The sequence below is a fragment of the Capricornis sumatraensis genome, chromosome 4 (assembly GCF_032405125.1).
Source record: "Capricornis sumatraensis isolate serow.1 chromosome 4, serow.2, whole genome shotgun sequence".
NCBI classification, from domain to species: Eukaryota; Metazoa; Chordata; class Mammalia; order Artiodactyla; family Bovidae; genus Capricornis; species Capricornis sumatraensis.
Window position 1 is genome coordinate 51,990,662 of NC_091072.1, and position 15,782 is coordinate 52,006,443.

Below are 15,782 nucleotides of genomic sequence, written 5' to 3' on the forward strand. Positions count from 1 at the left end.
ATATTTGATGTATAAAATTATATGTTACAGGTGTGCAATGTAGTGTACAATTGTTAAAGTTTATACTCCATTTTAGTTATTGTAAAATACTGGCTGTATTCCCCACATTGTACAATACATCCTTGTAGCTTATTTTGCCTATTCTCCTACCCCTATACTGTCCCCCTCCCGCTTCTTTCTCCCAACTGGTTACTACCAGTTTACTTTCTACATCTGTAAGTCTGTTTCTTTTTTGTTATATTCACCGGTTGTAGTTTTAGATTCCGCCTATTAGTGATATTATGTAGTATTTGTCTTTTTTGTCTTACTTATTTCATAATGCCCTCCAAGTCCATCCATGTTGCTGAAAATGGAAACATTCCATTCTCTTTATGGCTGAGTATTTTTCCATTGTATATATACTGTGCCCTCTTTAGTCACTCATCTGCTAATGGACAATTAGGTTGGTTCCATATCTTGGCATTTGTAAATAATGCTGCTGTGATCCTTGGGGTACATGTATTTTTTTTCAGTTAGTGTTTTTGGTTCTTTTGGATCCATTCCTCCAGGTGGAATCCCTGAGCCCATTTGGTAGTTCTATTTTTACTTTTTTGAGAAACCTACACATTGTTTTCCACAATGGCTGTACCAATTTACATTCCCACCAGCCATGTACCACGGTTCCTTTTTTTCCACTTCCTCACCAACGCAACACTTTTTGCTTGTGTTCATTTTGCTGATAGCCATTTCTCCAAGGTGTAAGGTGATATTTCATTGTGGCTTTGATTTGCATTTCCCTGATGGTAATGACTGTGAGCATCTTCTCATGTGCCTGTTGGTCATCTGCCTTTGCTCTTTGAAGTGAAAGTTGCTCAGTCATGTCTGACTCTTTGTCACTCCATGGACTCTATACAGTCCATGGAATTCTCCAGGCTAGAACACTGGAGTGGGTAGCCTTTCCCTTCTGCAGGGGACCCTCCCAACCCAGGGATCAAACCTAGGCATCCCGCATTGCAGGCAGATTCTTTACTAGCTGAGACACCAGGGGAGCCCAACAAAACTGGATTAGGTAAGCTATCCCTTCTTCAGGGGATCTTCCCAACCCAGGAATTGAACCAGGGTCTCCTGCATTGCAGGCAGATTCTTTACCAACTGAGCTATCAGGGAAGCCCATTTGCTCATTGGAAAATGTCTATTCAGTCCTTCTGCCCATATTTAAAATTGTGTTTTTTGGGTTTTTTTGATACTGAGTTTTATCCACTGTTTATATATGGTGGAGATTAAGCCCATATTGGTCAGTACATTTGCAAATATTTTCTCCCATTCAGTACATTGTCTTTTGGTTTTGTCAGTGGTTTCCTTTGATCTGCAATTGCTTTTCACTTTATTAGATCCCATTTGTTTATTTCTGCTATTATTTCCTTTGCTTTAGAAGATAGGTCCAGGAAGTATTGCTTCAATTTAAGTCAAAGAATGTTCTCTTTTCCTCTAGGAGTTTTATGGTTTCTGGTCTTAAATTTAGGTCTTTTATCCATTTTGAGTTTATTTTTGTATATGCTGTTAGAGAACGTTCTGATCTCATTGTTGTATAAGTAGCTATTCAGTTTTCTCAGCACCACTTATTGAGAATAGTCTTTTCTCCATTGTATGTTCCTGCCTCCTTTGTCATAGACTAATTGACCATAAGTGTGTGGGTTTATTTCTGTTCCAATGATCTATGTGTTTTTGTGCCAGTGCCATACTATTTTGAACTTGAGCTTTTTTTAAATTAGAATAAATAAGATTTATTAAATGAGTGAAGGTAGGGGATGAGATATATTGATGAGACATGCCTATGAAGTTTATAGCTTGAGATATGGTGTGTAGTATTTAGAATCCTGGTTATCCTCTGTACCAAATCCAGTGTAACAACACTTGTTTAAATAAAGCAAAAGTTGATAGGTGAATGGATCAAGAAAATGTGATATTTATATATTTTTATATTTATTCACATGGGGTATTAGTCTTTAAGAAAGAAAGAAATCCTGCCATTTGTGACAACATGGCTTGAACCTCGGAGACATGATGCTAAATGAAATAAGCCAGATGCAGAAAAACAAACACTGTATTATCTCGACTATATCCAGAGTCTAGAATAGTCAAACAAATACAGTGAGCAGGTAGAATGGGGGATGTTGGTCAAGGAATACAAAGTTTCAGTTGTGCAGGATGAATTTATGACAGCAGTGCAGCTATAGTTAAGATTTTATGCTTGAAATTTGTGGAAAGTATAGATCTTAAGTGTTACTACATTTAAAAAAGAAGAAAAAGGTACTTGTGAGGTGATGGCTCTGATAATTAGGTTGACTGTAGTGATTATTTCACAATACAAACATATATCCAATCATCAAGTCATATACCTAACGTGTATAATTTAAAATTGTCAGTTATTAAAAAAAAATAGCAGAAGTTAATTTCTCTTTTAATGCAATCATCCAAGTATCACAGTCTAGTGATGATATGGGGATCTGTGGTATTACCAATTTAGGTATATATTTTTTTCTTATTGCTCTGCCTTCCCTTAGGCTGATACCCTCATTCATATGTTCGAAGCTATCTCTTTACCAGTCTAGTAAGAAGTCTGGAAGTCTGCTCACGTTTTACTGCCTACCACTTAGTCACATAGCCATTTCTAATAGTAATGAAGGCTGGGGATTATAGTCTTTATTCTGGATGCCCCTGTATCCAGCTAAAACTCGGAGGTTCTGTTGTTAAAGGAAAGGAGAGAAAGTGAATTTTGAGGTATAATTAGTAGTTCAGCTCTAGAATGTTTTGTGACCACGTTAATAGAGATCTGAGATGAAGGAAGTGGGACAAATTTAGGAAGACTTGGGGAGATAATGAGTTCTGTTTTGGATATTTAAAATTTTTAAGTGTCTGTGAGACTGTCTGATAGTTTTGTCCAGTAGGTAGTTTGGAATAAGGATTTTGGTCATGACAGAGATAGATTTGAGTCATCAGAAATTTACTGCTGTTTCAGATGGGCTGAGGAGGACATTGGTAGTGAAGATTAATAGCAGAATCTAGAGGACAGCAACCTTGGAGGGAATGGATTAGCGAGAAGAACAGAAAGCAGGCAGAAATGTTAATAGAGTGGAGCGGGAGATGGGGAAGATTGACATTAGGGTTCTCTTTTGAAGTTGTGCACCCCAATCCACTGCTCCTGAAGCAGCAGTCGGTAACATCCTTGCGTATATCACCATGCCCTGAAAAGTGATTCCACTCTGCAGCCTCCTATCAGAAAACAGCGTCCAAATTCCTTGAGTGCAGTCACAAGGACCTTCAACCAAGGCCTCAGTCTTGTCTGCAGACTGCTATTCTTCAGACTCAGAGTACTGTTCCCTCTAACCACACAAAACAGAGACCAGTGCAAGAGGGAGCTCTAAGAAATTTTGAAACGCTTAGCCCTCAGTTCAGACGATTGAATAATATTATATCTCTCAATTCCTTGCAACAATTCTGCATTTATCTCCTACCTTATTGTCCTTAAGGAAAGTAGAAACAAAGCTATGGGCATCCCGGACCTTCTGATGCTGAACCGTGTTGGATATTAAGGCAACAGTCTTTAGAACCGACTCATAGGCTTGTGGCCCTTAGGATCACTTGTAAGCGTATCAATCCATGCTCATTGGTATGTGGAAACCACGACAGAGTGCATATTTAGAAACAGCAAGTGCTGAAGAGAGATCAAGTGAGCTGAGAATGAACATGAATGATGTTAACTGACATTAATGAACTCTTAGGTGATTTCAGCAAAAGAATTCCAGGCCAGAATACTGGAGTGTGTAGCCTTTCCCTTCTCCAGGGGATCTTCCAACCCAGGGATCAAACCCAGGTCTCCTGCATTGCAGGTGGGTTCTTTACCAACTGAGCCACAAGGGAAGTCCAAAAGACATTTTAGTACATTGGTATTAGTAGAAGCTGAAGGATCCTAACTTGCTAAGTAATGCCTATTAGACTGTGCACTAACAAAAACTGAGCAAGTAGAGACAGAAAATGCAGACTGTGATGCTTTCAAAAACTTCTTACTGATGAGCAGAAACTGGATACATGATTACGATGAAGGGAAAGTAAATGTGTTTATAATCTCAGAAGAAGCCAGTATGAAGGAATTTGCCTGAAGCATGGGAGCGAGAAGTCTAGTGTATGGAGAAAGTCCTTCATAAGAAAGATAGGAGCAAAGGGCATAAGAAAATATTCTGTATTGGATAACTTTAGAGATTACATTTGAGGAGACACGTTGGTAGAGTCCCTGTTTGATATTTTCTCTATGAATTAGAAAGCTGGTTTTTCAGGACTTCCCCAGTAGTCTAGTGATGAAGACTCTGCTCCCAAGGCAGGGGGCATGTTTTGATCCCTGGTCAGGAACTAGATCTCACATGCTGCAACTAAATAAATAAGTAAATATTAAAAAAGAGAGAAAAGCTGGCTTATCAACTATGTATAATGGCAACCCAATCCAGTACTCTTGCCTGGAGAATCCCCATGGACAGAGAAGCCTGGTAGGCTACAGTCCATGGGGTCACAAAGTGTCGGACACAACTGAGCGACTTCACTTTCACGATGTCTGCAGTTGCAGACATGACAAGGAGCTCACTGAGGGCAACCGTGATGAGTGTAGAACAGCACCAGTTGCCCAGTTGGAGTCGGAAACCACTCATCGTGCATAGTGGATAGGTTTTTATCTAGTACAAAAGGATGGGTTCAAGAGAAGAATAAGAGAGAAAATGAATCAAGAATGAGAAGAGGATTAGTATTCTCAGAAAGATGAGCACTTAAGCCAGACATACTGATACCTTAATAAAACTGTGAACAGTCATTGGTAAAGAATATACAACAATGCCTGGTACAGAGTAACCCCAGATAAATATTCTCTAAGAACCATACATTTATTCCTAAGTGTCTTTTGAAGGTGGGGACACATTTTGGGAAAAATAGCTGGTTAGAATGTAGCTAAGATGCAAAGTCAGGATTGGATTGGGTTGCTTTTCTTTGATGAGATTTTCTTCCTTTTGAGTGTCTACTAGGCTGTATAGTTTGTGCTGATGTAGTCATTGGTTCATTTCTGTTTCTTTTGCCCCTATTTAGTTGGGTTTAAGCTTTGTATATAAGGTATAAACTTTGTTTATAGTTGGTAAAATTCCAAATATCTTGAGGATGTTTAGATAGCTTATTAAGAGGATTTATTCACTATTGCTCACAAAACTGGACTCTTGTATTAACACTTCACTATGTATAGAAATAAACCTTGTTCCTTTAAACTCTAAATAAAGACTTAACTATTTTAGGTGGTGCACTTAAAAGAAAAAAAAAAAGAAATGGGATACTGCAGAACGGGTTGTTTGCTGAACAAGTTGATCTTACGTTGCCCTTCTTTATTCAGTATTTGTTAAGAGCCTGGTTTTTTAATAAAGCCGAAGAATTGATGGTTTTGAACTGTGGTGTTGGAGAAGACTCTGCCTTGGACCGCAAGGAGATCCAACCAGTCCATCCTAAAGGGGACCAGTCCTGGGTGTTCATTGGAAGGGCTGATGCTGAAGCTGAAACTCCAATACTTTGGCCACCTCATGCGAAGAGTTGACTCATTGAAAAGACCCTGATGCTGGGAGGGATTGGGGGCAGGAAGAGAAGGGGACGACAAAGGATGAGATGGCTGGATGGCATCACTGACTCGATGGATGTGGGTTTGGGTGAACTCTGGGAGTTGGTGATGGACAGGGAGGCCTGACGTGCTGCGATTCCGGGGGTCGCAAAGAGTCAGACATGACTGAGCGACTGAACTGATGGACGACTGATAGCTTATATTATGAAAGATGAACTGAGGACTCAATACTTAGGGAACAAGAGAGAAGGGGCTGCATTAATGATGGATCATTTCAAAAGCAGTTCAGTTTCCTATACTATAGAAATGCCTGTTAGCTACAGCAACTCTAAAGATGATGATTATAAGATAAATTGGAATCAAGTTTAACAAAATGCCTTACAAGCATTTATTCAGTCATTTAAGCTTTGAGAGTCTCAATTTCCTCTTCTGTAAAATGGGAGTAATCATGCAAACAAGGTCGTTATGAAATAAAATTGATAGCATTTATCCTCATTGGAAAAGACTCTGATGCTGGGAGGGATTGGGGTCAGGAGGAGAAGGGGACGACAGAGGATGAGATGGCTGGATGACATCACTGACTCGATGGACGTGAGTCTGAGTGAACTCCGGGAGTTGGTGATGGACACGGAGGCCTGGCGTGCTGTGATTCATGGGGTCGCAAAGAGTCGGACACGACTGAGCGACTGAACTGAACTGAACTGATCCTCAAAGGGAATGGTTGGAAAAGGGCATGGCAGCCCACTCCAGTGTTCTTGGCTGGAGGATCCCGTGGACAGAGGGGCCTGGTGGGCTATAGTCTGTAGGGTCGCACAGAGCTGGACACGACTGAAGCGACTTGGCACACACAGCACACACACCCACTCTAGTGTTCTTGCCTGGAGGATTCCACAGACAGGAGAGCCTTGCAGGTTGCAATCCAAGGGGTTGCAAAGAGTCAGACACGACTGAGTGACTAACACTTTCACTACTTCATTAGTTTTCTTGCCCACTTTCCTATCACATTAGAAGATTCAGTTAGTCAGTTGACTCTTACTATATTCCTTCCTCAATGACGAAAAGTAAAGGAAAGAAAACTCCAAGCCATGCTGTCTGGTTTTATTTGTACAGATCCCAGTAAGAAGAGTGAAGATATCAGTTCTTTATTTCGGCAGAGTGATTTGTATTGGGCCTTCTTTGACATGTTCGGTTTTTCCTCTGAGATTAAAGATATCAGAGGTAACTGCATGGAATAATCATACTTCCTGCATCTCTGATTATAGTAACAGTGTTCACTCTCAAGAGTGTCAATAACCAGCATTTGCCTTCAATTCTTCATACTCTGTAACTTGCTTTCATATCTTTTATTGCATATGATTCCACAGGAAACATTTTACTGGTAGAGGAATATATTTCAACATCCAGCTACTGTTTTACCACTGTGGTTTTTTGAAACTGCCTCCCTGAATTTGTTGAATTCAGTCTTCAGAGATTCCTTCTGAGAAACCCTTCAGGTAAAATAAGTTACCTGATAGTGGCCTAGGAGTTAATACTTTGCATTGTGTTCACTGGAATGTCTTTGTCATGCCAGACAGTAAATGACAGTTTATTTCAGGAATGAGCTGGTGATTTCAAGGGGCTCAGTCTTGGGTGAGAGTATTAGTATTTGGCATTTCAACCGCGGGCATTTCATATTGAATACATCGGGAGTAGCCATGCTGTGAACTGGCTGATACTGTTATACTGTGTAGAAGATAATGATGTCGTTCAGTCTTTAGGTTAATTTTTAAAGTCATTTTTTTAAACAGTGCTGGATTGGGTCCCCCTTTTCATAACTTTCTCTTGTTCTGTTTACCTTCCTAATTTATTATCAAACTGTATTGTTCTGTTTACCTTCTTAATTCATGATCACACTGTATTAGTTTAGTTGTGTTGTTGCTTTATTTTTTTCAATTTTTCTGCTAGAATGTTCACGACTTCAGGGAAGAATTTATGTCTCTTTGCTGCACTCCTAGAGCTTAGCGCGTGGCATGTGCTCAATATATATTTGCTCAATTCTTGAGTTATTATGTGTTTGGTTGCAGGTTAAGGGAAAACCTAAAAATGCCTTGAACAATGAAGGAATCTGACTTAATAATTTAGGTCTAATTCAGTCAAGACTTGCATCACATCTCTCTGCAGTTTGTTTGGCCCTTTCCATCTTTGGGTAAAAGCATCACCCATATGCCTGCTTCCCTCAGGCTGCAACATGTATCTTCATGGATTTAGGGCAGGGGATAACATTTGTGTCCCACACTGCTGGAAGGAGTCGTGAGCTCACTCCAAGAAACTGGATTCTTGTAGGTCACATGCCGTTCTTAAACCTGTGACTGTGGTCAGGCATAGCATCTACAGACTGACTTTGCTGGGATTATAGTCTGCCAAGAGAGGATTGGAGTCAGGAGACAAATGAATGCAAGGATGCTATAAAAAATATTTACTACAGCTAATGAATGGAATTCCAAAACTTTTGTGGCATTTTATTTAATAAAGTGTAGTGAACTGAGGACATTTAAAAAGTTTTTTTTTTAAAGTCTGAATTATCTCAGTCTATCATAGTTCAAAAACACTGGCACACATGTTTGTAAACATGTGTTTTGAATCTATTAATAATGATTCTGGCATCACACAATTAACTAAAACCTCAGACTCAGTTTAGCAAAAGATAGAGTGTATACTCACATTCCTGATGCAATGTAGGAAAGATCTTCTACCGCCCCCATTTCCACCAACCTACCCTCCTAACTCTGTGAGGAGTTTTAGCCTTCAACAAGGGATGTATTTTCCTTTCGACACTAGGAAAATGACTCAATGACTGGGTAAGGAAAACACACACAGGAAAGGGAAAAGGGAGGGAAACAAACCTGGCAGATGCGTAGTTTTGCCTAGAACCATCCCAGTGATCTCAGACTTCTTAAACACTTGATTTTGTGTGAGCATTTCCATTTTGAAAGAATATACATCATGAGTGCATAAGGTGTCTAAAGGATGGGAGAGGAATAGCCAGGAGGGGAGCCAGGAAGCCAAACCAATATTGTGGGATTGGTGGCGCATATACACCTTCGGGCATCAACTTGTGGGATGTGTGCTTATCAAGTGCTCACCTCCATGGCAGTTCTCCTTTCTGCTCTTCCAGCCCCATACAAATCCTGTTATCTAGTCTGTCCTGCTCTTACTCCCCTTACTGCTCTGAAATATCATTCAACTGTTTTCATGCACATATATTGTCTCCCTAAATAGAGTGTAAACATCCCGAGAGCAAGCATTTTGTCCTGTCCTTTTCGGGAATGAACCTCAGCATTTTGAGAGCTGTATAGTAAATCATTGGTGCTGAGTAAATGCTTGTGAGAATTGGCTCCAATGTTCTATTTCATAGTAATTTGGACACAGGTAATGGGATTACAGCGATGTGAAAGTGTTTGCCTCGCTTTTTTACCTTGAGAAACTCAGATTAAAATTTAAATACTGCCATGCAAGGAAAAAGATCCAGTAAGAAAGCAGACTGTTAAAAGACTTTCAAAGGGAATAGAACCACTTGAAATTATTTTTCCTGCTTTTCTGATGCCAGGTTTCTAATGACTTTCAAACAACGAGATAATAAGGGAAGAAGTTTTATGGGTGTGTCACTGTATTTATCTTACTTCCATAAAATTCATAAAAATGTCAAGATATGGACATGCTATAGTGTTATTCAAACATTCTTCTTAAACAGATGCAGGAAAATGAGAGATGGTACAGTATCATTATTGTTTCCATGTTTGTTGTCGTAAGCAGTGAAATCCTTGTCTTCATGAACTGTCAGCTTCAAACGTTCTGCCAAAAACTTTCTAAGGCAAGTTCTTATTAGAATTAATCACAAGTGTCAGTCGAGACAGTATTATCCTTTCCATGTAATTTAAGCAGACTGTTATAGCCTGTATGCAAAACATTTGCTTCATTTTAGATGTGGAGTTGGGCCATAACAAGATACTAATAAGATTAGGAGAATCTTTTGGCCTGGCTGAGGCTCAGCATGCTGTGCAGCCGGGGTCTTGGCCTCTTGTCTCTAGTAAAGCTATTTTCTATGTCTCTGTCTTGATTTATCCAGGCTGGTAGTAGCATTTTCCCAGTCACATTCCAGAGTGAACTGGGAATTCTCCATTTCGTTCTCCTTATCTAAGCATTTGTCATGTCTTATCAGTCTTCTCCTTGAAAATTCTGGCTATATTTTCTGTAGCATGCAGTGTGGCGTGGGAGAAATCTCTGTGGACCAAGACAGTCAAGGACATTGAAAGAGTCGTGCTGGTCGTGGACGGAACTGGTGATGCCTCAGTAGCTTCTGTAGTTGAGATCTCATCCTAAAAGTCTTTCTGGAATCAGTCGGACTTCTTTTACTGAGATTCAGAAGAAAATTTCAAAGAATATCTCATTTGTGCTTGGAACTGTAGGGCTTCCTACCTGCAGACAGTACTACAAGAGTCGAGTTCCGCTGAAGGACCTGAGGATGGGAACGCGGTCTCCATGGACTCAGACGTCAAGTGCCTCTTTTCTGCCTTCTTATTTGGAAAGTGGGCTATTTTAGGAGCCGAAGCGTATCTGACCCAAGATGTGTGTGATCTGTACACTTTTAGAAGTAATAGACAAGAAACGAGAATAAGAGGGAAGTGAAAACTAAACGCTTGAGAGTAGAGGATGCCCAGTTTTCAAGTAATCCTGAAAAGTCTTGTTTAAAAAATATTCCCTAGCTCTGCTTAATAGGAATATTCATGTTTGCTAATTTTGACTACTGTAATAATAGTTTTTCATTTTAAATGTTAGTATGAGAAGAGTTTAGTCTTGCACCTAATAACCCACATTAGAGGGTGAAAATAAAGGACTTTAACCAGGACACCCTGCAGGGCAGTGCTTCCCAGTGAAATCTCTCTCCTGACAGGGCAATTTTGTTTTCTAATTTTCTGTTTCTTTTAATGTTCCATTTTTGTTTATCTTTTCCTCCTGTCAGAAAGCTTTTTCTTGGAGTTGGAGGATATTAGTGGCAATGCCTAGATTTGTATGCCTCTCTTTTCTGGGGAAAAAAAGAATTATAATTTTGGTTGAGTTTGATAAGACTGGGCAAAAGGATGAACTGCTAAATATACTAGCTGTTTATTCTCCTATTAAATATTACACTCTTTGAAAAAGTTGAAACTCAATTTTAAAAGAACTATGTGCACATAGAAAATTGCATAAACTATGTTAAAAGGAAAATTCTTCTTTAAAACTCACTTTATTTATTTCTTTGTGGCTGTGCTGGGTCTTTGTCGCCGAGAGGGCTTTTTTCTCGTTGCGCGCGAGGGGCCGCTTTTCTGGGTGGGCAAGCGGCCGTCTCGTTGCTGTGGTTTCTCGTTGCAGAGCATTGTCTCCATGGTAGGACTCAGTAGTTGTGGCCTTGGGGCTTAGTTGCTCCACGATATGCGGGGTCTTGAAGGATCAGGAATTGAACCCATGTCTTCTGCATTGACAGGCGGATTCTTTACCACTGAGCGACCAGGAAAGCTCCAGATGAAAATTCTTTAGGAGATTTTCTGTGAATCACCAGTTCTGCTTCCTGAGGCAGTCACCATTAACAGGTTTTTGTGTATCCTTTCTGTTTGTGCAACACACACACACACACCAGAAATTGAATCATGTTCTCTATAGTTTACAAAGCCTTGATTTTTGTTTCAAAAGTGCATACTTAATGAGAAGCAAAACTGCTATCATAAAAATAGAAGAAATACATAATCGAGGACAGCTTAGCAAGTGTACCTTTTTTAGAAAAATAACCTGAAGCAGATTAACAGTACTCTATTCAAAAGCACACAAGCATCTCTTCATTATTAAATTGTTGATACAGGAAGCTGGTTTTCATTTCTGTTTGCCTCTACTCATTGCCTTTTTTTAAATTCTGTAAGTACTGTTAATGAGCTAAGGAGATAATGACCCCAGAAACATCCTCTCAGATGTTTTGGATGGTATTAATGTTAAGATTTTATTGTACATTTCTAGTTTAAATTCTTAATAAATTATTAGCAAAACTAAATTTTAGATTATTTGCCAGAAAAGACTAGATCTTATGAGTTCATAATCCCATAGTAAATAGTGTGAACAGATTTGTAGGACTGTAATTGCTGCAAAAATATTTTGTAATACAGTATTATTTGAAATATGTGAATTTGGTGAGAATACAGCCTTTATTTGACCGTGGTTGCAGAAGAGTCATTCTTCAGTCATTCATGTAGAAAGTACCTTCAAGTGGTGATCTACCCTTGAAGAAAATACATAATTTTGAGTTTTTATAGAGTAAAATGTAAATATCTGCTTCACTGTTGGATAACTCCGTGATTCCTATAATTTCCCCGTGCCACAGGTGGGAAGCAGCAGGGTAGAAAAGATGCTCTGTGGTGGTAGCGTGCGTGCGTGCTAAGTTGCTCAGTTGTGTCCAACTCTTTGCGACCCCACGGACTGTAGCCCACCAGGCTCCTCCGTCGATGGGATTCTCCAGGCAAGAACACTGGAGTGGGTTGCCACGCCCTCCTCCAGGGGATCTTCCCGACCCAGGGGTTGAACCCCTGTCTCTTAGGTCTCCTGAATCGGCAGGCAGGTTCTTTACCACTAGTACCACCTGGGAAGCCATGCATTTATCTGAACCTATCACAGCTTCTTGTGGGTTTGGAAGCCACCTTCACAGATTTTGGAGCAAGGAAATATTTTTCTTTAATGTTGCTTTATTATTTTATATAATTAAAGTTTTCAGAAAGTTTTTTGATGACCTAAATTCTTTCTTCTCACTTAAAGTGCCACCCCTTCAACTGGAAAGGAGTCTCTTTTAGCAGCAGTTGCAGTCTCATTGAGTTCTAGATTCATATTGCCCTGGAGGCAGGATAGATTTTATTTGTTTATTGGCCAGCTACTTCCCTACTGTTTTTCAGAATTCTAAATAGGGTAGTGAGTGGATTTCATGCACGCATGAGTCCTGTATTGTTTCAATTTGTTTCTTGTTTACCGAGGAACTCGACAACACTCATTTCTGTTTACCAGTGTTTTCTCTGTCTAAGGACATTGGTTATACTGGAGCATTTGGGAACACGGTCGTAAGGAGAAGTCTGGGAGCTGATGTTAGCAACCTTTAGCCTCCAGGACTGGTACCCAGCCTTGCTCCAGGGACTCAGGCGTCCTCTGTCCGTGAAGTGTGTAGCCTCATTTCCCACCATGTATGCTTTCAGCCTTAATTGGCACTCCCTTTGTAGAGAGGAGCAGAGGGAAATTCTTGGTATTCAAGGCAGCCCATGTTCTTCCAACACTGTGGCCATGACTTAGAAGAGGACTTCGTTCTCAGTGGTTGTGGGTGAGGCTGGAAGGCGCATGTGGAGAATAAATGGCTTTTTCACAGCGCAAACCCACGTATGACGCTGGCGTTTGTTTCTGTGTTTTGCATGACAGCTTACTGAGTTTTTGTCACTTCACTGGGGAGAAGTCTTTTTGTCTATTAGAGATTTCAGGGTTCTTCTCCAAGAAGCCATTTATATAACTACAAGCCAAGCTGGCCTGGCAGCTGTTTGTTGGTTTGGTACCAGGGGGCCTGCCTGGCCTTCTGGTTGGGCACCCCCATCTGATGTTAAGCTTATGATCATGGAAAAGGGGAGCATGGGCCTTTAGACCAGGTACCTATATATCAGAGCCTTGCTGCTGCATTGAACCTATGACCCCAGCAAAGCTACTTTGTCTTTTTAGAACACAATCCCCTCTTGAATGAAATGTCTAGGATGTTGGAATGTTTCTCAATGCCTAGCCCTTGGCCTGAACCAAGTAGGTGTATTTAGTAAATAATTTTCCTTCCCACCAACCTTTACTTTTACTTTCCTGTTATTTATATATATATTCCTTTAAAAAATTATGTTAAATTTCTTATTTAGTATAACTTTTATTGACATGTAGTTAATTTAAAATGTGTTAATTTCAAGTGTACAGCAAAGTAATTCAGTTACACACACACACACACAAAACAAGATATTGAGTATAATTCCCTGTATTATACAGTAGGTTCTTGTTTGTTCTGTTTTATGTATTAGTACAGAGTATTTGTTAACCCCAACTTTCTAGTTTATCCCTTCCCCATTTTTCTCTGTCTGTGGGCCTGTTTTGGAAGTAAGTTTTTTTGTATCTTTTTTTTTTTTTTAGATTGCACAGATAAGTGATTTCTCTTTCTGACTGACTTCACTTACTATGATTATCTCTGGATACATCCATGTTGCTGCCAATGACATTATTTCATTCTTTTTTATGGCTAATATTCCATTGTATGTATATATACAATGTCTTTCCTTTTTTTACAATAAGGCAGCAGGATATTTTATTTTTTAAAAACAATTCATCATTCAGTAAATGTTGTTGCACTGTGAAATATTACATTTTAATCTAATTTTCATTAGAAAGGTTTTCTAAGGAGATGACTTGGAGCCTTCCACATTTATCGGATGGCTTTTCATTATTCTTTTCTATTTTTGCAATTCTGGATTCAAATTGCATGGCCTTCTTTGGTAGAAGACCAGAGATTTGTTAGACCAAGTTCCAGTGCCGCAAGGCGCAAAATTCGTTTTTCACCAATTACATGAGATAAAGTCAAGTTTGCCTTTTCCCAGACTGGTAGGAAATTTAGAAAGGAGACAATATTTTCATTCAGGAAGGGAAATCTTGCTTCTTTTCCATGATCACCAATAACTTGATCATCACGACCAAGATTTCTAGAAGAAATTTGACCCAGTTCCATTTCAGTTTCCTTATTCAGTCTTTCTAACCTGTGTGTCTGGAAGTGGACATGATGATGAGAATAACCTGCAAGCTGCTCCTCTGCCCCAACTCCAGTGAGAACTGCCTTCACACGGCTCTGATATGGGTTTGCTTCATCTTGGATCACTAACCAGTCAGCTCCTCTGGAAGCAAATCAGGCCGCACAGCCAGTGCTAGCAGCCAGTACTGAATCCAAGGGCTGAACGACGTGGGATATTCAAGTTCTTCTTAATCTTTGCAATTCTAGAGAAACATTAATTTCAACAAAGTTCCAAATGCAGGAAGGGTTGGCAGCTTGCAGCTCCTTCAGCCCTGCTCTTCCTGTGAGGCGATCTGGTACATTGAATTGTTCACCAGGGTTAGCAGCAGCCGTTCGTAGCAATAACATTTTTGGAGGATTCCTCAGAGGGTATTTCATAATGATTTTTCTGTTTTCTCCCCTTTTTGTTAAAACTAGCTGGTATGATCTATTCTTTAGTCATGAAAGCCACATTAAGAAGATCAACTGATTCATTGCACGGCAAATACCACACACATTACTATATAAAATCAAGTTGGTTATTTCTTGATTTTACTCTTCTCTGAGTTTTTTATTCCTTGTTATTCTTTCCTCAGCTCACCCAGTATATCCTCCTCTTCTTCAGGTTAGAAGGTTTATCCGCAACAAATTTTCGTTCTTTCAACTTGCTGCTGAGCGCTTCCTTTTGCGGGGTCTGATTGTCGGCAGGGACCAGCCCAGCATTGTCCTACGGTCATGCACCCCAGCTGGGCACCCCCATGGAGTATCACATACACGCAGCCTGCCTGGCAATCCACAGCCCGCAGTCCTGACCATACCTTTTTTATCCATTCATTTGTGATGAGCGTTTGAGTGGCTTCCAGGTACTGACTGGTGTAAATGGTGCTGCTATGAACACTGAGGTGCTTGCATTTTTTTCAAATTAGATTTTTCTCTGGATATATGCCCACGAGTGGGACCACTCTGTTTTTAGTTTTTTAAGGAACCAACATACTGTTTTCCACAGTGGCTTTACCGATTTGCATTTCCACCAGCCGTGGAGCAGGGCTTTTTTTCCTCCACACCCTCTCCAGCATTTATTATTAGAAGACTTTTATTTTTGTCGTGCTGTGAGACATGCAGAATCTCAGTTCTCTGACCAGGGATCAGCCTGTGCCCCCTGCAGTGGAAGCTCACGGCCTTAACCACTGTGTCACCCTTTGCTTTTGATGTTTTAGGATTCTTGGAGGTCAGTGTTCATCTTCCCAGAAGTCATCATTTTACAAAGCATTGGCCTCTCTCTCTCGTCCTTTGAAATTGTGGGTTTGTTTTTTTATTATTTTTTGTTACCTCTACTTA

The 15,782-nt window shown here is 40.0% G+C and overlaps 1 pseudogene; it reads right to left on the reverse strand.

Annotated features, from left to right (window-relative positions):
• Positions 1-14,983: 14,983 nt before the first annotated feature.
• Positions 14,984-15,204, reverse strand: LOC138078571 (ASNSD1 upstream open reading frame protein-like; annotated as a pseudogene).
• Positions 15,205-15,782: the final 578 nt, after the last annotated feature.